We start from the raw sequence: 22,445 nt of genomic DNA, 5'->3' as shown, positions 1-22,445 counted from the left end.
AAATAAAGAAAAAGGCGGTTTAGTCTTTTTGATTGTTTTCTTTATTTGCAAATGTGTATCTGGGTGGTAGATTTTAATGTGTATTTGGCTGGAAGTATTTTAAATTGTATTTCTGCTGGAGGAGGCTTCTCTCTAGTGTCTATAAACTGAAAGACCCTGTAATTCCATCTTGAATTTAACGTGATTACTTTACTCTTTCTTTCTTTTATTAAAAGTTTTTCTCTTTAAAAAACCTGATTGATTTTTCCCCTTTGTAAGGCTCTAAGAAACAGAGTTTGTACCCACCAGGGAATTGGTGGGAGAAGGGAAAAAGGAAGGGGGGGGAAGGTCCATTCCCTCTTTGTTTTAGATTCACGGAGTTTGAATCAGTATCGCCTCTGGTGAGGGAAAGAGAGGGGGGGGGACATTCCTCTCTGTGTTGTGACCAAGGAGTTTGAATCACGGTGATCTCCTAAGGTGGGAAAGATCTGGGAGGAAGAAAGGAGGGGGAAGGGAAATGGTTTATTCCCCTTTGTTGTGAGACTCAAGGAATTTGGGTCTTGGGGTCCCCAGGGAAGGTTTCTGGGGGGACCAGAGTGCCCCAAAAGACTATATTTTTGGGTGGTGGCAGCTATCAGATCTAAACTGGTAATTAAGCTTAGAGGAATTCATGTTGGTACCCCATTTTTTTGGACTCTAAGGTTCAGAGTGGGGATAAAATACCATTACATCAGTAAATCAATTATGTACATTTCCATTATGTTCATTATCCTCCAAGAAGTGCCTGCTATCTATTCCACTCTAAATAAAAGCCCAGTGAGGCCAGGGCAATTTCTTTCTTGTAGAATTTAAAAGTTAGGAAATTTACTATGATAAAATTGTATTATCATGTATCTTTAGATGTTTTATGTACATACATTGATACATTTTGTTTCTTCCATTTTTAAAACCTCTAGAAATAGTAAAATAATAATTAACAAAGAGTGGTTATTTAATATCAGAAGTGAAAGGCTAGGCCAGATGGTTGGTTAATGTTCAAAAACTATATGTTTTGGATGAGTCTGAAGCTTGGCTGTAAAATCAATATAAAAGTATATACTGGGGAAAAAAGGATGTTTTGATTTCTTTTAGAAATGAAGGAGGAGTACAAGATAAGTGAACGTTTGCTTGTTGGAAAAAACAATGCAGTTAAGTCAAAGAGGCTGACGTTTCATAGTACGCCCATTTAAACTTCATAATTAATGTGTTGTGCTGCAGATGAGGGTTGAAATCACCTTTTCAAATATTTTGGCTCTGCTGTGTATATTACACCATAGCCTATTGGTTATCAATATCAACTAATCTATTGGATATTTGGTCTTGGGGTCAAGTAGCTATCTGCTATAACCAGTGTGAATATGAAATAACTCCACTGAACTACTATTACTGGTATAACTGGGAATAGAGTTTGGGCCAGTTGCTTCTAGGAGTTCATGTACTATGGCTTAAACAGGTCTTCATCTTTAGGTTATGGATTTCAATCCTCAGCTGCAACATGACAACTTTTTAAAGTTGTAAAGTAAAATAATAAAGTGTATGATTTCAATCTACTTCATGTACATTGCTCTGTGGTCTGAATTTCATTATCTTGCCACCTAACTCACATAGGAAGCAGCACCTACTTTCTAAAGCTAATTTCTATTGTTAATATGGAAGATGACAGTTTATCATACCAAGATGAATTAGGAAAATGCACACATAAAAATTAAAATTAGAATAATTCAGAAACCCACAAAATAAGGGTATCACATCCCTGTCCTCTCTGCTTTGCCCAGCACCTCTGACCTCTACAGCGGGAGGTCCCCACAACAGAAGGTTTGGATAACCATGACGTTCACTCTGCAGAGCTAATTTACCCAGGAATTGTTTAAATACTATGGAAAGCCCTAAAAGAGACAGACGAGCCATTTGGAATACAGAACCATTATTCTGAAAATGACAGCAACAAAAAAGTAAAATGTCTTTTGGATTGGATGTCTTTTGTCACAGGACAGCTATTAGGTTTTTGATTGTTTTTATAGCTTTGTTAAGGATTATGTAGTGTTTTATTCTTGAGAAAATTAATCCCATGAGGAACCGAGATCCCTGATTTGAAGATAGATTTCTGTTTTGTTTCCTAGCAGCAGTAATACATTCAGTGGGCTCTCATATCATCAGTATTGTGTCAATCTAAATAGAAAAGCTCAGCTGCTGATGATATGGTGAAATTGCTGGTTTTGTGTTTCATGACATCTCTTAACTGTTCAACAAAATGATGTGCAGAATGCTTTATGGACTGTTTGGTTGGACTTCCTGCAATCATTGCAATGAATAGTACCTTTGGAGATGCGTGTAAAATCATACTAAAACAGACAGCTAGTGCAATGAATCTGGCAATGCTATATTTACCTGTCTGTTTCATGAGCATCATTAATACTTGTATTGAACTTTTTATCTTAGGCTGCATTAGATTAACTGTCAAATCATTCCTTCAATTCATAACATTTAACAATATACAATAAAGATAGTATTTACACAGCTCTTTATATCTTCTGAATGCTGTACACCATTGAAGTAATATACCAGAGCCCTCACATTGCACAGCTTCCCTCGCTTAGAGATAGAAACATAAGAACGGCCATTCTAGGTCAGACCAAAAGTCCACCTAGTCCAGTATCCTGTCTTCCAACAGTAGCCAATGCCAGGTGCCCCAAAGGGAATGAACAGAACAGGTAATCATCAAGTGATCTATTCCCTGTCACCTATTTCCAACTTCTGGCAAACAGAGGCTTGGGACACCATCCCTGCCAGTCCTAGCTAATAGCCGTTGATGGACCTATCTTCCATGAGCTTACCTAGTTCTTTTTTTAACCCTATTAGTCTTTGCCTTCACAACATGATGATGGAGATAGGCAGCACCATCTCTGAGAACACAAGTTCATTTTCTATTTTCCCAACCTCTTTCAGACTACATCCTCATGCAACCTAACAAACAGGGAAAGAGCACCCCATTCTCAGATTTTATTTATTTATATGCATATGTGCATATGCACAAGCAACCTATGTACAGGGGTGGAGGGTTTGGAGAGTGTATGTGTGTATCCACATGCTCACGTACAGATAAATACACACACCCCATTGTTTTTACAATATATTCCTTTGCATTGAGGTAATAGTATAGAAAACAGGCCTTTTTGTTTGCGGTGTTAGGTGTTACTTGTAATGACTTGTGCAACTTAGTTACTATATTCAATACATTAATCTTCAAAACCAACCCCCCCCCAAAACAACATCTTTTTTTTTTCTTTTCTTGAAAAACAGAAGCAACAAAACCAGCGTATATCCCTTTAGCTTTGGCCTGCAAAATCATTATTATCCTTGAAAGCATATCTGAATCCTTGGAACTGTGAGTCAGTAACGAAATTCTTGCTACATTTCACTAAAGGAGTTTGCCTGTATACCAAAGTTTATCTTTAAAAATTGGTATTTCAGAATACTCCTTTACATCTGTACAGGGAAACATCTATATCTGTCAGAATATTCCAGAAGTTTAATATTATGATATAAATGTATGTTCTCATGCAGTGTCTACCTACAACTTGATTATAGATAGTGCTGGGTGAAACTGGTAAAAAAAATCGGTTCATTTTGCTTGTTTTCTTGTCCTCAGAATTTCATGAAACATATCTAGGACTCAGACACTATTGCGTATTGAGTTGTGAAAATTGACTTTGGTGCAAAACTTTTCCTTATGAACAAAAGTGTTTTGGGAGCATTCTCCTGTGCCAGAATAACCATGGAATCATGTTTTCTCCCCAAGACAGTCCTTGTTTCCTTATTCTGCAATAGTTATTGGATAGTTATGTCGGAAGAAGGACCAGAGACAGCGGATGTGGTTTAATTAGGCTGCAAGTTGACACCTAAATGTCAGCGAGTACCTGGCAGATAAAATTGTACAGTGCAGGTAATTCCATAAGTATTTACATATTCCTGGGGGCCTGTTTACATCCCTCCCATTTATCCATCCTTCTCCCCAGCAAACCCAGTGTTGGGACATCACTGCCCCTCCCCTGCCCAAAATGAGGGCTGAGGCACAGGGTTTACTCCTTGCCATAGCAGTCATAGCAGCCCTGCTTCCCTCCCCCCTCCCCAAACTGTCTAATAATGATGAAGCTATGTGTTAAGATTCTCTCATCTCACCATCCCAATTTTAATGAGTTGAGCTGTGGCCTGTTGATATAATCCCTGTTCTGATGATCAGTCCCCTCTTTGCCAATGTGTGGTAACTACTGTTGCAATTGTTTCTCTTTATTGTGTTCATCTGCTTTAACTGAAAGGTTCAGAACTGAGTGAAGTTGTCCTTAGGGTGAGGCATATTGAATTTGATGCAGGCAAGAAATATCTGGAATGGAAAACTGATGGCACTGTAGTAAGCTCGTGACCTATCGAAGTTGCCTGATTGTTTGTAAGACAAGAGCACACACCCATGGAACAAGTAATGTCCAAGGCCACCTGTAGACTATAGTGACATAATTACAGCTCTGTAACTATGTTGCTGCAGCACCATAATATAGATACATCCTACAGTGATAGAAGGGGTTTTTCCATCAATGTACATAATCCACCTTCCTGAGTGGCAGTAGGTAGATCAATGGAAGATGTATTCCATCGACTTAGCCACTGCTATGCCAGATGTGAGGTTGGCTTAGTTACAGTGCTTTTCACCCCTCTGAGTGCTGTAGCTATGTTAACCTAACTTTCAAATGTCAACGAGGCCTAAATGCAATCTAAAGTAAAAATAAGTGCGCAGGGAAGCAAAGACCAAGGGTACAGTGGAATAAACTTGCATCCCTATGAGATAGGTCTCACACTATTAAGGCTAGAAGCTTGCTTGTATTAATTATGGCTCAGACAGTCACCTGAAGAAATAAGTGGCTATTATTCACACTTGTATAAATTCACTTTTTGTTTTATGCTCTAACCTTGTATATGGTGGGATTTTCAAAGGAGCCCAGGATAGAGTGCTAGATGTCCAAATTCTATTGAAATTCACTGGGCATCTAATTCCTTTTGGCACCTTTGAAAATCCCAGCCAGTATCTGTAAAATATCTGTTGTTAGTTATACAATACCAAGAGCTAGCTCCTTTTGGAAGGTATACTCTAAAGTACCATAAGCAAGAGAGAATGGTGTCTTACATGAAAGGTTGGATCTAAAACCACTTCTAAGGTTCCCCATGGGGATCAGCAGATGGAGTGAGTCCTACCATTATGCCCAACAAACTTGGATTTATCCTTTAAAGTAGATGGAAAATACATATATTTTCACATTTCTGTTGAATGTAATATATTGCAAGATTTTATGAGAAAAGTCTAAAAGCTGTGATGTCTTTGATTTTGTTGAGATTCTTGGAGTAGTTATTTTTAATTGTAGTATAGCTCATATTAACATTCCTTTTCTGTTGTTGTTATTTTAAATAACATCTGTCATATTAGAACTATTGTAACAGTTCAGTAATACCACAAAACTACAGTTTTACATATGAGTTGAACTCTATAAAATGGCTTAAAGAAACTCCATTGCCAGTGTGATGTAAATAGAGGACTTGGGAAAGAGTCTTTTCTAAACATTTTGGTATGTTTAGATTTTGGAATTGGTTTCTCAAAGGAAGATTTGATTTCACAAAGATGGGAGGCTTTCTGAAACTGTAAGAGTCATATGATCCATGGATTACACTAATTAATAGTTCCAGAACTTTCTAAACATATTCACATAAGTCATGACTTCCTAAGAACCAGATATTTTCATTGTCTTTCCTTTGGCTGTTATCTTTGTTTCAGTTTTGCAAAGTGTAAGAAAATAAATGCTGGGGTTTTTTTGTTTGTTTACTTTTTTGTTAACTTTTGCAATTTACCTTGGGCTTGAAAGGATGTAAAAAAAGTACCCAGACCACATCTGCTCAGTAAAAAACTAGAAAATGTTGTTTGGACAACAGTCTCTGAATATAAATTTTATCTCTGTGTTCTGGTGGCATGGATACAGGAAACAGCGATCGTGAAATTGTCCTGAGGTCCTTATAGTCTCTTAGTGACGTTACTTTGCCAGGATAAAATTATGATGATTGTTAGTTTAGCTGAATTTCTTGTGTTACCACTTGTCATCACAATATGGTCCCCACATGGTTGAAGTGACAGGGCTTTACCTTTATATTTTGACACAGTGCCATTTGCTTCATTGATGTAAACTGAAATATTTTTGCCATTGTCTTGATATTAGTAATGTGACATCATGAGATTTCACTGAAATTGTTTTTTTTCCACATTTTGAAACTGTAGGATAGTCTCATGGTCTTGCATCAATTTGTCTTGCCATCATAATTTGGCATTATTAAGTTTTAATAACCTTACACTGACTGGAAGTTACATAATTCATTCTTGACATGGCAATTTAGCCTTTATGAACTTAAGTTGACAGGTTCAGGCATCAGGATTTCACTGTGACAGTGGAGTAAATCATGAATAAGTGTCCTGAAAAATGTGAAAATATCAAAAGTAGTAGCTGCTGATATTTAGTAGCTATGTCTCAAATTTAAATGCTTAGTGTATTTTGTTTTTAATAATATTTGCAGAATAATCCAGTAAGAGATACTGTGATTAAGAACTTGATCCTGCATGGACCCTACCCAAACCTCTTGACTGCAAAATAGAGCTGCAAAACTTACAAGGGATTTCTTACACCTCTTTTGATGATGGGATTTGCCCAGTTCCAGAAATAAGAGGCAGGTGGAGGAGAATTAATATAATAAACATTTCAGAATCTTAAGAAAAGGTTTGGTTGAAGGAAATTTCTAGAAGTAGGTGAAGGTTTTGAGGAGATGTTGGCAGCTCGTCATTTGGTGTAAATAAGCATTGTTCTATTGAAGTCAGTGGACCTACATTAATTTATTCCAGCTGAGGATCTGGCCCAATTCCTCGGTTTTTTGTTTTTTGTTTTGTTTTTTAATTATCAAAACAAAGGAAACATGCAACATTTTTTGAAAATCATATTTAGGGACCTACCAAATTCACAGCCTAAAAAATATGTCATGGACCGTGAAATTTGGTCTTTTGTATACCTTTACACTATCTTATACAGATTTCACAGGGGAGACCAGCATTTCTGAAATTGGGGGTCTTGACCCAAAAGAGAGTTGCAGAGGGGTCATGGTATTGCCATCCTTACTTCTGCGCTGCCTTTAGAACTGGGTGGCTGGAGAAAAGCAGCTGTTGACCGAGTGCCCAGCTCTGAAAGAGGTGCCCCTCCAGCAGCAGCACAGAAGTAAGGATGGGAATACTATACCATGCCATCCTTACTTCTGCACTGTTGCTGGTGGCGGCTCTGTCTTCAGAGCTGGGCTCCCAGCCAGCAGTGTCTGCTCTCCAGTTGCCCAACACTGCCACCAGGAACAGCAGCGCAGAAGTAAGGGTAGCAAACCCCCTTTCAATAACCTTGCAACTCCCCTCACACACACACAACTCCTTTTTTGGGTCAGGACCCCTATAATTACAACACCTTGAAATTTCAGATTTAAATAGCTAAAATCATGAAATTTATGATTTAAAAAACCCCATGACTGTGAAATTGACCAAAATGGACTGTGAATTTGGTAGGGCCCTAATCCTATTGTATCAACATTTTGCTGAGGGAGCAGCATTTTGAGGTCTAAAACTTGGTAGACAACATACGTGTGCATATTGCGAAAGATTACAGATATATATTCATCTGCTTATGTATTGATAGTATTTTTCTTCAGTTTTCACATCATTGACTTTTTGTGTAATTGGGACATTGAAAAGTACTTAGAAATGGCACTAAAAGTAATGATTTTATTTTATTCTGTCAAAGCTAAACAAATCTTGACTTAACTGTTCTAAATGAATTAGAAAACGACTAACTGAAACTCTTCTTCAATGCTGTAACAGCATAGAGCTATAAATGAGTATATAGCCAAACAGAAGATAAGCAAGGCAGATGGGCTTGGAATGTGATAGGTGGTTAGGTTACGCTTCTCAAACTGTTTGTGATGGTCACTAGGGAAATTAGTAACACTGATGCATCTTTAACTCATCTAGAGCCATGAGTGTGCATCACATCTTGTAAGAATTTAGATTAATTTAATGTGACAAGAGATCCATGTTCTGTCTTATAAATAGAAAAGTTTTGCTGGCAAAACTTAGAATTCATTTTAGTGTTAAAAAAGTAGTCTTAGAAGTGCACTATAACTCATAGTTCTCTCACTAATTGCAAACTGAAAATGACAGAGAGCAAAATGAAAACAACCATTAACCTATTGCAGAGAAGCTACATGATGTATCCTCTGCATGCATACAAGCAGAATGCCCTTCTGTGAAGGTCATCAGCTGGGCCATGATTGTCATTTTGTCTGTAATTTGAACACACCTGTGGCCCTTATCTATATTTGCCTTGGATACCAAAATGTACCCAGGAACATACAATAACTTTTCACTTCCAGGCTAAGGAAATAAATAAACTTGAAACTGTTTACAAATCATTTTTAATTAACTGTGCCATGCACAGGAACAAAAGTATTTTTATTATAACACACAAAATATATCTCTCTACAAATATTCTCAAGTCCTCTACTATTGCTGAAGATATCTGGATTTCAATTTTTTCTCAGAATCATCCTCAGACCCTGATATAAATATTCCTATAAAATCAGGATGTTGAATTTCCAGGTATTCTCTCTTGACATAGCAGAGCTAGATATAAGTATTATATACCATTACAAAAAACTCATGTTCCACTTCTCCTATTATTAGTATTTTAAATCTTGTGATATTTAAGCCAATCTTATCACTTTTGGGGGCATCTGAATCATTATTTTAAAACACTTAACACTTAGGGTTAGTAGTAATGCAGTAGTGTCATTGCCTTTGTATTAAATTCATGTCCAAGTTTGTCACTGATCAGTATAAAATAACTTATAGAGAAAGAGTCTATGTGTGTTAGTTTAATTTGGCTGTGGTTGTATTTGAAGATTGTCAGTTGCCTTCAGTAACTGACTAAAATAATGAGCCAGATTATAATTCCCTTACTCTTGAGTGGTATCATATTCCACAAATAGTCCTACTGAGTCTCATTTTAGTGGGACATCATATGGTGTAAAGTATTTTGTGGGTAAGGGACCTATACTAGTATTTCTAGCATGTTCTATACAGTGTAGAGAGGAAGTATAAGGAATCCTGAAAATACCAAAGCAAAGTTTTAAATATAATATTATGTATAATAATTACTTTATAATGTATAATATTTAAAATATAGTAGGCATGACGGGAAAGTTTGTGTGACCACTATAAATAGCATTCGGTTAATTTGTCTGCATACCATTCAGTGGCACCAGAAGAGTAAAGCAGATATAAGAGAAATTGTTTACATTGCCTTATTGTGCAGCAACAGAAAATAATTCGGTTAAAGAAAGAGGAGATACCACTTCTATAATAATTGCAAAAGGCATGGCTGTTAAGCTGTCTCCAGAAATTACAATAAGTAAAAGGCATGACAGGGGAAATGAATATGTAATGGTAGCAATTCTTGATCCACATTTGAAATGGAAAATAAAAGCTAGGTTCATAGAGCAATGAACAGAACATTCAAAGCAGGTTCTTGAAAACAAAGTCATGTACATTGTGCCAAACTTCTTCACATTTCATTTAAAGGCCTTAACCTCTTAATATGTGCTATAGGTTATGATAAAAATGTGATGAAGATGACACGTTGACAATAAAGGAAACTGTAGTAAAATATTTGGATTTATTAATATACTGTGCTACAGATATTGTAATTAACCAAAGAAACATAATCAAAACTTCCTATAATCAGTATCTCATTTTCTTGAATATAAATCTCAAAATATTCCTTGTTTTTTCTGAAATTGAAACTAAAGATATGGGAGATTGAGGTAGCGACTGAACAAGTGGAAAGAAATTGGTACATAGTAGGAGGTTCCCAAAAGTTGTTTGATGATTTTCTATTGTCACATATCTCCATATCATACCATTTGTGTGTTAAGTGGGGATTATAAGTAGTATACTTAACTTTAAATTGTGATTTGAGAAAGATTACATTTATTTTCAAAAGAACTGATCAAGCCTGCAAACATATTTTCCCTCTTGCGTCTTTTATGTTGTAGAAGTACAGTGTCTGTTACCTAGGCAATGTTTTTGCAGATTACTTTTCATGTAAATTAGATCAGAGAAGGAAATTGAGAGATAAAATTATGTACAAAGTTTATTATTTAAAATAGTGTTAGATTTATCTTTTTCCCTTAACCTTCTTTGATTGGTTTTATAATTTTTAAGCAATAGGTAGCCAGGTGAAAATGAAAATTGTGTCACAGTCATGAATGCTACCTATAATCTGTGATAAGATAAAATGAGATCTTTGATCGTCTCCAGGTTGGATTCTTTTCTTGCTGTTGAAATCAGCATCAGCTGGGGCTCCAGGATCAGCATATGTACAGTCATTGCTTATCTGTGTGTCACTGAAACAGGTTGTAATCAGAACTAAAAGCAAGGCTGAGTTTTACTCATCCAAATAAAGAGAAGATACCTGCTAGTTATCACAAGGGTCTTGGAAAAGATACATATTCCAGCTAAATAAGAGAACTTTTTAACAGGTACAAGATGAAGGAGAGAGAGAGAGATTGGGTAGGGATGAGAGAAGATTAAACTGTGCAGCAGACATGCCAACATATGGTAGTATATTAAACAAGGCTGTATAGTATATTCTACCATCAGTCTTCAGACAAAACTGTCATTGACTGCCTTATTAATCAGAATGCCTATAGTTATATAGAATGTACTTTGCTTAACAAGATATGTAGCATAGAGAAAAAATTGCTTGCTTTGCTACACTATCTCCCTTGAAAGCTCCCCCAGGTCCTTTTGCTATTTTTCCATTACCAAAGGCCCAAAATCTAAACTTTGTTCCAAAGTATTTTAAATGCTGAAGGTTGGGTTTGAATCACTGGAGAATTGGGTTGCAAGAGAGTTGCGTTTGAATCACCGGAGCTGAACCTTTCCCTATAAATCTGGTTGTATATCAGGTATAAAACCATATGGAGACCTACTCTTTGGCTCTAGTTTGAATGTCATGAGAATGGCTTTTGACAGCATGTATTGGAAATCTCAAGTCCAAAGCAAATCACTTGAAGCTTTCCACGTGTAAGATTACTGAAAATTCCTTGGATCATTTGGAGCCAAAATTTCTCAAGATTTCAGAGATGTTAAGTCTCCACCCAGAATTTAGCTCTGATTTGGCAAAAGTAAATCATAATCTTAGATCTGCATCTGGATTCAAACACTGCCTTTGGGCTCAGCTTGACTTCTTGTTCCTTCCTCCTGACTGATAAACACACAGGTTTGTTTTCCTTTTTGGTCAACACTAATATTGAAAACAAGAGAAGAAAAATTACTTGATGCTTTTTGAGACCATTAATTGAATGTTTTCTTTTTCACAAACAATAGATATAGAATATAGTGTCACATTTTCAAACTGATAGTCCTCCTGAGGACCTTTACTCCCTTGAGTACTCCAGTGTAGCCAGTTTTAAAACCATGAAATGCATTTGTGTGGATCAGCTGAGTATCTGTGTTGATCTCTGTGCTAAATCAGATAAGAGGCTTTTTTGGGATCACTTTAGCAGAATAATTTCCGTAGAAACATAAAGTGGGAAGGATTTAAGGCCTGCCACTGCCTTCCTGCTGAAATTGCTAGACTTCTATCATATGTGATACACATAGATGATCACAATGGATTATCTTTGTGACCTTATTCTGTTTTCCAGCAGGAAAAGTATAAAATAAAATAAAAGGCTCCCTGCCGCGGAGAAATGGGAAACATTTCTTCTTGACTTCACATTTTGGGCCTGATCTAAATCCTGATGAAGTCAATATGAGTCCATCCATTGGCAATAGACATTGTGGTCTAGTTAACCCTATATGCATGTGAACTAGGACTTCAGCTCACTCATAAAGAAAAAACCTCTTTAGCTGTGAAATCATGGAATAAACGATAGTCACTTGAAAAAGGAACGGTGTAGTAATCTGGAAAAAAAATACATTATGCAAGAAAAATAATACATCCACTCATTCACTTTATTAATTAAGCAGATGCTTAGAATGTATTCTTTAACCAACATTGCCATTTGCTATAGAATCATTTTTTCTTATTTGTATTATTTCTTTTTTTCAAAGGAAAACTGCATTCAAACTGGTAAGACACGACCATATAACTGTGGGTAGAGCCCCAGAGAAATTAAACAGCCAACAATTTTTGATCAGGGCCCAAGTCAACAAAGCATCCAACTACGCAAATAAGAATATGTTTGAATCTAAGCATGTGCATAAGTGCGTTGATGAATAGAGATGGATTTAAGCATGGGCTTAAATACTTTGCTGGACTGAGAGCCTAAAGTCTGATCCTGAAGGTGAATGAGCTCTCAGAGTTCTGTTCCTAGCTCTCCTACCAATATGCTACATGATCTTAGTTAATTCACTTCATTCTATGTGCTGGTTTCCTCTGCTGCTATTTATCTGACTTGTCTATTCAGACTTTTAGCTATTTGGGACAGGGAATCTATTTTACAATGTGCTTGTCTAGCACAGTGCTTCTATGTTATGGGAATATAAATATTAAAAATAATTCCCACTCAAAGAACTACCATAGTTCTTTCCCACAGACTGTACCAAAGGAAAGGCAGTGTTAGGGAAGGAAAAGAAGAGTGACTGAGAAACTCTCCAAAAACTGTATTTTCAGCATTTGTACTTGTGGGGAGAATTGTAAAGATTTGAGCAAAATTGGCTCCTTTGCCAAAGATGCTCTCATGATTTTTTAAAAAAATATAATAAAAATAAATGTTTTCTGCTCCTAGTATTAAATTTAGCAAATTAATCTTTTGTAACTTGAATGTTCTTTTCTGGTTCTTTCATTTTCCAGCTTCTCTTGCTGTTTTGTCATTCACTTCCATTTCTTGTAGTTGTTCTAACCTGTTTTTCTTTCTCCAAGATTCTGTCCCTCTATATTTTCCCCCAGATGCTTTGGTATGTTCTGATTTCCCCCCCCCCCTTACTTAGTATTTAGCAGCAACAAACTAGACAATTGTAAATACCCCCAAAATAAATTTTACAGAGTTTCATGAATATTAATGGGAAAATATTGAGACAAACACAAAGTTAGACCAAGTTCACTAATGTTTGAGAACCACTGTGTGAATCTGGGGCCCAGTCTGAGGTTTTATGTTAAAATAATGTGAAATTCAAGGTTTTGAGTGCAAAACCTAATGAAACTCAGTGGTTTAGACTGAGTTTTGCTTTGGAAGGTTGGATTCATTTGAACCTGAAACTCAACACAAAAATCAAATCAAATTGCAGAACAGAATCAAAGAAAATATTTGAATGTCACAGTTCTAGTGCTATTACATACCTGCATTTAGTTTGCTGAAAATCATTGCTCTTCACTAGTACTCAAGGACTGCAACTTCCTGAATAACCTGCTAGAATTTCTTCCTTCCCGCAAAGAAAACGATTATGTGTTTTGTGTAAGATTTATGTAACCCCAAAACACAATTCGTTGTCTTTTCCATAAATAAAAGGACAATAAGGAGTGAAACTTTGTAGGAAAGAGTGTTTTCTCTCTCTAGTTTAAATGAGGAGTAAGGTTTTTGAGTTCAGTGGATTCACGCTGGTGTAAAATTGGTTAATTCAGAAGAGAAGCAGTCTGGGACTGTCTAGAGTGCAGTCCGTGCTCTAACATGGCATCACACGTTTGTAACAACTGCGCTGTCATCTGGCCACCATATCATATCGTACAGTTTAACTTTGTATATTATATCAAAGCATGGTAGCTGGAGTCCATTGTTGGCCACAAGTGGCAATTTATTGTCTTCCTGTGATGACATGAGGTGGGGGGGTTGTTTGTTTGTTTGTTTTATCCTCCTGATGAAACAGATATTGAATCAGATTAAGAATTAATGTACAGTATTATCTATATTGTCTCATTGATGACAATGGAATAGCAAGACATTTTGCATCGTTGTACTGGAATTCTTCAGTATATTAGCACAATCCTAAATGAACCAAGCACTCTGAAGCAGAGGACAAATCTTCTGTTAATGTCTGTCTCACAGCCTTTCCTGTAGTGTAGTTGTCTGAGTGCTGTGCTTCTAAACTTGCCCAGATTTGACCATCCAAGGAGGAAAAGTTTAAAGGGAATATGTTGTCTGACACTCTTATTTTTCATTTGTTTTTCAGTAGTGCCTGGAGGCCCCATCGTTCTAGTCATTGTACAACACACACAACAAAAGACAGTGCCTGTGGCAAAGAACTTACAACAGAAAAGACAGGAAGGCAGGAGAAGGAATGACTTGCCCAAGATCATACAATGAGTGGGTGGCAGAGCCAGGGTTCCTGAGTTTCAGTCTGGTGCCCTTTCCTGTCCTTCAATACCTCTTCTCCAAGGCCATTGAGAAGCATGGCTGGTAAGCTACACTATAAAATGTCTTTCTCTCGTTTACTTTCTTTACATTTCTTATAGTTATGCTATTACAAAGGTAACCATTCTTACTGGGAGCCTAATGAGGCTGCCATAATTGGAAGAAGAGAGTGTGTGAGGGGGCAGGGTTGGGGAGGAAGGGAGGGAGTGTGCAGTGTCTTACTCCTGCACTTTTTACTCAGACAGTGGGAGCTTGCTCTGAGTATGAATTGGAGAATTGGGCCTAATATTAACCAGATTCTTCCTTAGCGTTGAACATTTTGACCTGCATATTGTAGGAGAATGGATTTTGAAATGAGAGCTTCAGAATTAAAAGCTGAACCTTATAAAAGTGCACGTACCATAGATTAAGGAATTTGGAAACATTTGTTTCCATGTTTTCCCTCAAATTTTTCAGTTGGAGAAGTGCTTCTTCATGAGCTAGCATAAACAATGTCAGAGGAATTTAACAATGGCAATTTGACCTTGGTCACTCATTTTAATTGCTGTATAATACCTTGAGACCTCTTACAGCTCTCTTACCTTTCAAGCCATCTGCTATTTGATAGTTAGTGGTGCACAGTGTAAAACACAAAAGGATACCTTCTCCATTCCTAGGTCATTTTGACATGATGTTTTATTACCTTCTCATGCTAGTGCACACACAGCAACTACCATCAGTGCTATCAAAAAATTAGAGTTAACCTTAAAAGAGACCTAAATTTATGGATAAGGTTCTGAGATGTAAATGTCAAAGGACAGAGCTGGAAATGCTGAAATAAGCACCTGGAGCTCCAAACACCAATGTATTAAAAACAGTAGATGCTACTTTGTGTAGTTCTTGTAATTGTTTTAACGTTAGAATTGATCCTAGGGTTACAAAAAAGAAAAAAAAATAAAGTTTCTTCAATTCAAGACTGCCTGAATGGACTTACAAATGGACAATTTCATTTATAAGATGAGTACAATCAATCCATTTTATGAATATAAAGAGAACAAGGATTCTATATTTGTTATAAACCAAGAATCGTTTAAAGCCCTTTCAAACTGTCAAAAGTGAATCATTCTAAATCTCTGCATCAGTCATAGATTTCATTGGGTTTCTTTCCTGGTATGAAATGAAATAGTTTTTAAAGGTAGACTTGAAATGAATTTCCCTTTTGGGAATTTGTAAAGCTAGCTTTTATCCTAAAACTTAGTTAAACATTCAGATGATATTGTTGTTACTTTTAAGTTAAAAAAAAATTCAAATTAATGTTAAGGTCATGTATAAGCAAAATCATGAAATCCACCAAATCACTGAAACTATAGTTACTTTTTAAAACTACTTGTTGCTGGAAAAAGGTAACTACAACTGCATTCACAATTATGAACTCCACGGCCAGTTCTTAACACGAATGGGCAAAATGGGGACTGAAAACAGTTTAAGGCAGGAATGAGATTGATCGAGTGTTTGTAATGCATGGAAAAAAGAACATACCACTAGCATTTAAATAAGGCATTATAGCTAGATACAACTGGGGAGGGAAAGGAGGAATGCAGTGGGTAGTGATGGTCATATTTAAAGTCATGTTCATTGTCCACTTGAAACCACATTTGACCATTGTATTTCCTAATGTTTCTTCTGTTCAGTGATTTGTTAATTAATTCTGAATTGGGCCATGAATTACCTATACAATTTATTAGCCTAGCATTTTGAACTAATTAGATGACTGTGTAACCTGAGTGCTACTCATAAATACAGATCTCCACAAGCTTATACACTTTTACATTACTAGATAAGGATTCTTTATATGGGACTAGATTATTCCTGGGCCTTCTGGAAATGGAGCACTCAGATTGCCTTCTTGCCTTATTTAGGGCCAGGCAGACATGCAAAACCAATCAAGAACCAGGGACTGCTGCCTTCCTATTTCCATATGGGTTCACGGTGCCCTAAAATGTGCCCCAAGAAGTACGATGTGACCCTGCCTTCTGACCTCACCTTCCGGTGAAGCAGACCTAGTGGAGTGATGGGGGTAATCTGTGCTCCACATAGGATGGTAGCAGTTGGTTCTCTTGTTCACTAGGCCGTTTATAATTCTTCTTCTATTCGAAAGTGCAATTACTGTATTGCTTTGCTCGAGGCAGCACTTCACTGCAATCCTCATTAACCTAAATGGGAGTTTTGAGCATGGATCCTGGACTAAATGTAATGTGGACCAGACTAATTGTATACAATTTTCTTCATTCAAAATTAGACTTAAAAATTATATATGGTCTGATTCTGCTACTCCTACTCATGGTGGGTGGTACCAATTCTAAATGGTAATTCTCTGGGAATAAGTACTACTCTGCATGAGTAGAGAGTGGCACAATAGGGCTGTTAGATTTTTATTTTGACAGATCAAAACAATTTGCAGTTAATGAGCAGATAATCATTTATTTTCATCAAAATATCCAAAAATGTATTCTCAAACCCACAGATAAATATAAATAGCACTGCACCATGACTAAATCATGCTGACTGGAAAGGAAAAAGGCATTCTAATTAACATTTCCTTCTTTTGTACTGATTATAAGTACCATAGAATCTAATCTAGAGTTCTGTATTGTTCTGTTATGTTTTCTCACCTTTCTTTAAGATTACTAATAATCATAATAGAGTGAATGAATCAAAGAAGTTTCTTTCCATCATATACCTCTTTTCAATAAATACTGCTGATAGCTTGCCATTTGTATTTAGCTAAACATGTGCATGACAGAAGAATGAGGAATGATTTTCATTTCTCTCAAGGACAAGTGGTTTACAATAATATCTCCCTTTTTTCTGTTGTTGTTGGGTTGTGTTTTTCAGATTTTAGAGACTTGTTAGTTTAGGCATAGTTCCCTCCCATCCCCACCCCTTGTAATGATAATCAAGAAGCAGCCCTGTGACTCAAGTAAATTCAGTGCATAATACTGTCTCAGCAAAACATTGCCTCCTTTCAAAAGCTGCTGACACTTTGTGATGCATTTTGAAAGATGTTCCATTTAGAAACAATTCCGTTTGTGAAAGAATAGTATCAAGCCATTTGTTTATATATAATTATGTATGCAGTGCTTAGAAACTATGTAGTGAGAAAGGGGGTGATTTTTAATCACAGGATCAAATCCTAAAATGGTGTAAGTTAATTTTAGATCCCTTGACTTCAATGGAGATTGACCAGTTTTCATCAGCTGAGAATCAGGCCCCCAGATTCTATGTTGTGTTACTATTTCTAAGATTTATCTTTTAGTCTGAGTATATGATCAAATAACTTGTGCAAGGGTATGTTCCACCACATCCCCAACAGATATCGTCCCTTAATTACTATTTAAAGATATGGGATGGAATTCAATAAGTCTTCTGCAATATTTTAAATGACATCAGTGTCACCTTTGTGTCTCTGGCTGTTCTGCTGCTGAAATCTATGAAGATTGTAAGGAGATTGATTCTAAGAAGGCAGGTAGGTGTCAGTGTTTTAACAATAAATCACTGATATTTGGAAATGGTTGAAGCAGCCTCCATATAAACATCTACCATGCAAAATGAACAAAATGACAGTGTTTAATTTGTTATGGTTAGAAGTCATCAGCTTTGTAAATCAAATGTGCACCTGAATGGGATTTGAATTACAACTAGATGTGGGAAATCAAGCTTTTGTGATTCATTATTTTATAATACATTTTTGTATTAGAATTCTTTCTCCTTCTTTTGTGCTTGTATTGATAAAATTCTTAATACAAATGTTTAAAAAATAGAAAAAGGTGTTTATTTTATTTATTTCTATTCTCTCTTTAATTTATGATTAAAGACATTTGGATACTATGAGATTTGTTTTTTAAGACATTGTCTGCTGTCACTGATTGTTCCTTACTGGAAGTCATAATACTATTATTATCATAACATCCCATTGGTTGCTGTAGAAATGCTTATGATGCTGCCAGCTGAGCATACTCGGTCTTCAGGTAGGTACTAAGTAGCAGCATATGTTAAATTTCAGGAAGTAAATTCTGTAACATATCCTTGTAAAATGAGATAATCTCCTTGGAGATTAAATCAGTAAACTGTAAGGACACTGAGTACAGGAAAAATTGTTTCCAAAAATGTTTATACATTTTTCCTATGAGACATCATATCTTCTTTAATAATTTACAGATAATAAAGAAACACTATTTACTTGCACTGACTTCTGATATTTTATATTTAGGGAATAACTATGTCTCTTTCTACACATGTACAGTTGGGGAAATGGATCCAGGGATCCTCTTCCCCTGGCTGCTTGGGCACCCATGTAAAGCATAGACAGACCAGCAGGGCTGATGGTGCTCTACCTCAAAACACAAACACAATGGTTTAGCCTCACCCTCTTGCGCTCCAACTAGCACCTGAGGAGAGTGGGTGCTACCGAAGCTGTTTTGAGCACTTAGGGGTATCAGGATACTCTCAGATTCTGCAAAACATTCAGAGTTGTCATAGCTCTGGTGACTTCAACGGAGTAATAATAACTTGCACCAACGAGGATCTGCCCCTCTGCCTGCATCTGCACAGACTATGCAGACTACCGTAATAAAGTTCTCGTTGGCCACTACATGCTTAATTGCATGATTAAGGGTGTGATCCATTGCCCACTGAAGTGCATGGAGAGACTGTTACTGTCGTTGGGCCTTGGACTGAGATTTTAGCCCTTAGAATTTCTAAAATGTGCAGAATGAGAGGATAGAAATAAAACATTTTTGTAAAAGGACCTTAAGCAGCTCAAATATGTCTGCCTAGCACCATTAATGACTGGTGATTTTTCTGAGCATATATCAGAAAGATATGGCTAAACACATATCAGGTTCTCCCATCCCATCCCATCCCACCCCACCCCACCGGTATTTCTGTCTGTACCATTTTATTTTATTATCCTTTCAAATTAGTATGACCCACAGTGCATAAACATGAGGGCCCACATTTACAAATTCACTTACACTGCCTTTATTAGTTAAAAACATGTAATACAAGAAGAAAAGTCAATGATTTATAGTAAATTCTCATAAATAAAACCTCAGTTTCATTGAGTATTGCCTGCACAGCCCCATGTATTCTGGACTCCTTCAGAGAAGACTAAGATAAGTTAGCCAAAGTAGAACCACACAAAGCAAATTACAGCCATTTCCAAAGGAAGTGGAAAATGTCTGTAAATTATACTTCTTCCCAGCATCTATGTTAGCAGTATCCCTTTGACCAATCTATGATATCCTAAGTCATTTCTGAGTGTTTGCTATTTGTTCTGTTATTCTTGCCTTCTTTCCTCCTCAACTTACCTATGTAAGTCCAGGGAAAAGTAGAGAAAAATGCCTCTTTGAGGAGACTGTTATGTAGATTTATATGTATGACATATAGTTTTCTAGGAGCCTAGTTGTAACCAGTAAAGTTTCCCTTGCTTGGGGAAAATCAATCCTAAAGTTGCTTTCTTTTATTACACGACATAAAGAGGACACACAGGTGATGGCATTAAAATGTCAGCAGTGGTGTATGAGATGCCATCATTATATGCTATAATAAACATAGGTAAACAGTGGTAATTTAAAGAATTTACTGACTTTTTTTAATAGTGACCGTTGTATGGGGAGATGAGGAATTAAAGGTACCAGGTGTTGGTTCAGTCATAGTACATCAGAATGATAGTTAGTTTACTAGGTATATATGCATTTGCATGGCCCATGCTGTCAGTACTAAGTCTAAAAACTGACCAAGCTATAAAGTTGTCACATATTACATGTCAAAAGGCCAAGAAATTAAAATACACACATAGGCAATTTATTCTATAGCTTGTCATGAACAATCAAGCTATTAGCCAGTGCCCACATGTACTCAAGCAATTAGATGAGCTACACAAATCTCTAGTCAGTAATTTCACAAATGGGATCGAACAAGTACAGACACATACAGTTACCTGGAGTGAATTAGATTAAATAAAATTGTACAAAAAATCTTCTGGCTGGCCAAGGCATATTCAATCCAATCTAGTTATTTTAAAATTTGTGGCCCATATACATAGCTATAAACTGTTATATGTTCTTATGCATAAGAACACAGGAAAAATTTTAAACAGCCTAAAAATGTTTTAAACCTGCTTATCTTTGCCTGTTTCCTAACATGTTTGTTCCCTCTCTTTTTCTCTTCCCCAAGAGATCACCAATTATTTCTTTGGGCACTGCTCTTGTTTTTAAAGGTTATATAACCTTTTAGCTTAGATGTATAAAGGTTAGGGCATCCAGTCAGGTTGCAGAAACCATTCTGTGTGCGTGATTAGTCACTACACCTACATTGCGAGTGACCTATTGGCAATTGAACATTAAATATATAAAGAAATACTTCTCTGAATAGCTTGGGAAACATATTCAGTGTTCTCTGACCAGTGTTTTAATTAATAAGAGTTTTGGGGCACTCCTTCATGGTTTGCTTTAAGAAAAGAAAGTGCCAAATTTTTATCACCTGATTGATGGTTAACTAACAGTTTTATCACCCATCTTAGCTAATCCTCTTCCTGGTCAACTCACCGAAAGTAATTTTACCAATATTAAACAAATTCTCTCCATTTAAAAAAAGTGTGTTGTCACTTACATTCTATAATGACCATTGAGTGAGGCATATCATTCATCATCATGGGGCACTTAGGGCATTTCATCAAGTCTCTCTAATGCCACAGAATGTGACCCTTTCATCATAATAAAGGAACCATGGATGCCAGATCACGAACCCTGTGCAGTCAGCACACTCACAATCAAAACATGTGGAGGAAGGAAGGAAAGAAGGGGAAAACAGAACTTAATAAGCAAAAGGTGCAGAATGATTTAGTTACAAGCTTGATTAGGGAAGTATGCAGTCAAATTAGCAAAGCATGCACCCCAGTTGATGGGTCTGAAAACAAAGATTGCAGTATTCAACTGGCTCATTAGTGTATGGAGCTAGATGAATAAAGTATGTCACTACATTTTGAAGAGTGTGGAGCTCATTCAGCAGAGTGTGTAATACTTGCAGTGCTAAAACGTGCAGCTCAGAGTATATTTGTGATTGTTTAAATGATCAGCTTGACCAGTAATGAGTATAATAATATGACGCTAAATCTTTGCAAGTAGACTGGGAAAATGTGGAATTTTTAATGAGTAAGGCATGCAAATATTGTCTGGACTAATATATCAGAAACAGTCTCACTAGTGAAATACAAAGAAATGTAACTAGTAGAATCTGAAAGATAAAGTAGCGAGGCCAAATGTTTTGGTTAGGTGGAGTTTGCTGCTTTAAATGTCTGAAATGGTACATCATTTACAGAATACTTGATGTAGCTTTAAAACTCTTTAGGAGTATGAGAACAATAATCTCAGTAGACTTGACTCATAGACTTTAGGACTGGAAGGGACCTCGAGAGGTCGTTGAGTCCAGTCCCCTGCCCTCATGGCAGGACCAAATACTGTCTAGACCATCCCTGATAGACATTTATCTAACCTATCCAGAGATGGGGATTCCACAACCTCCTTAGGCAATTTATTCCAGTGTTTAACTACCCTGACAGTTAGGAACTTTTTCCTAATGTCCAACCTAAATCTCTCTTGCTGCAGTTTAAGCCCATTGCTTTTTGTTCTATCCTTACAGGCTAAGGTGAACAAGTTTTCTCCCTCCTCCTCATGACACCCTTTTAGATACCTGAAAGCTGCTATCATGTCTCCTCTCAGTCTTCTCTTTTCCAGACTAAATAAAGCCAGTTCTTTCAGCCTTCCTGCACAGGTCATGTTCTCAAGACCTTTAATCATACTTGTTGCTCTTCTCTGGAACCTCTCCAATTTCTCCACATTTTTCTTGAAATGCAGTGCCCAGAACTGGACACATTACTCCAGTTGAGCCTAACCAGCGCAGAGTAGAGCAGAAGA

Source organism: Chelonoidis abingdonii, chromosome 7, assembly GCF_003597395.2.
Source record: "Chelonoidis abingdonii isolate Lonesome George chromosome 7, CheloAbing_2.0, whole genome shotgun sequence".
Lineage (NCBI taxonomy): Eukaryota > Metazoa > Chordata > Testudines > Testudinidae > Chelonoidis > Chelonoidis abingdonii.
This window is presented reverse-complemented; position numbering follows the sequence as displayed.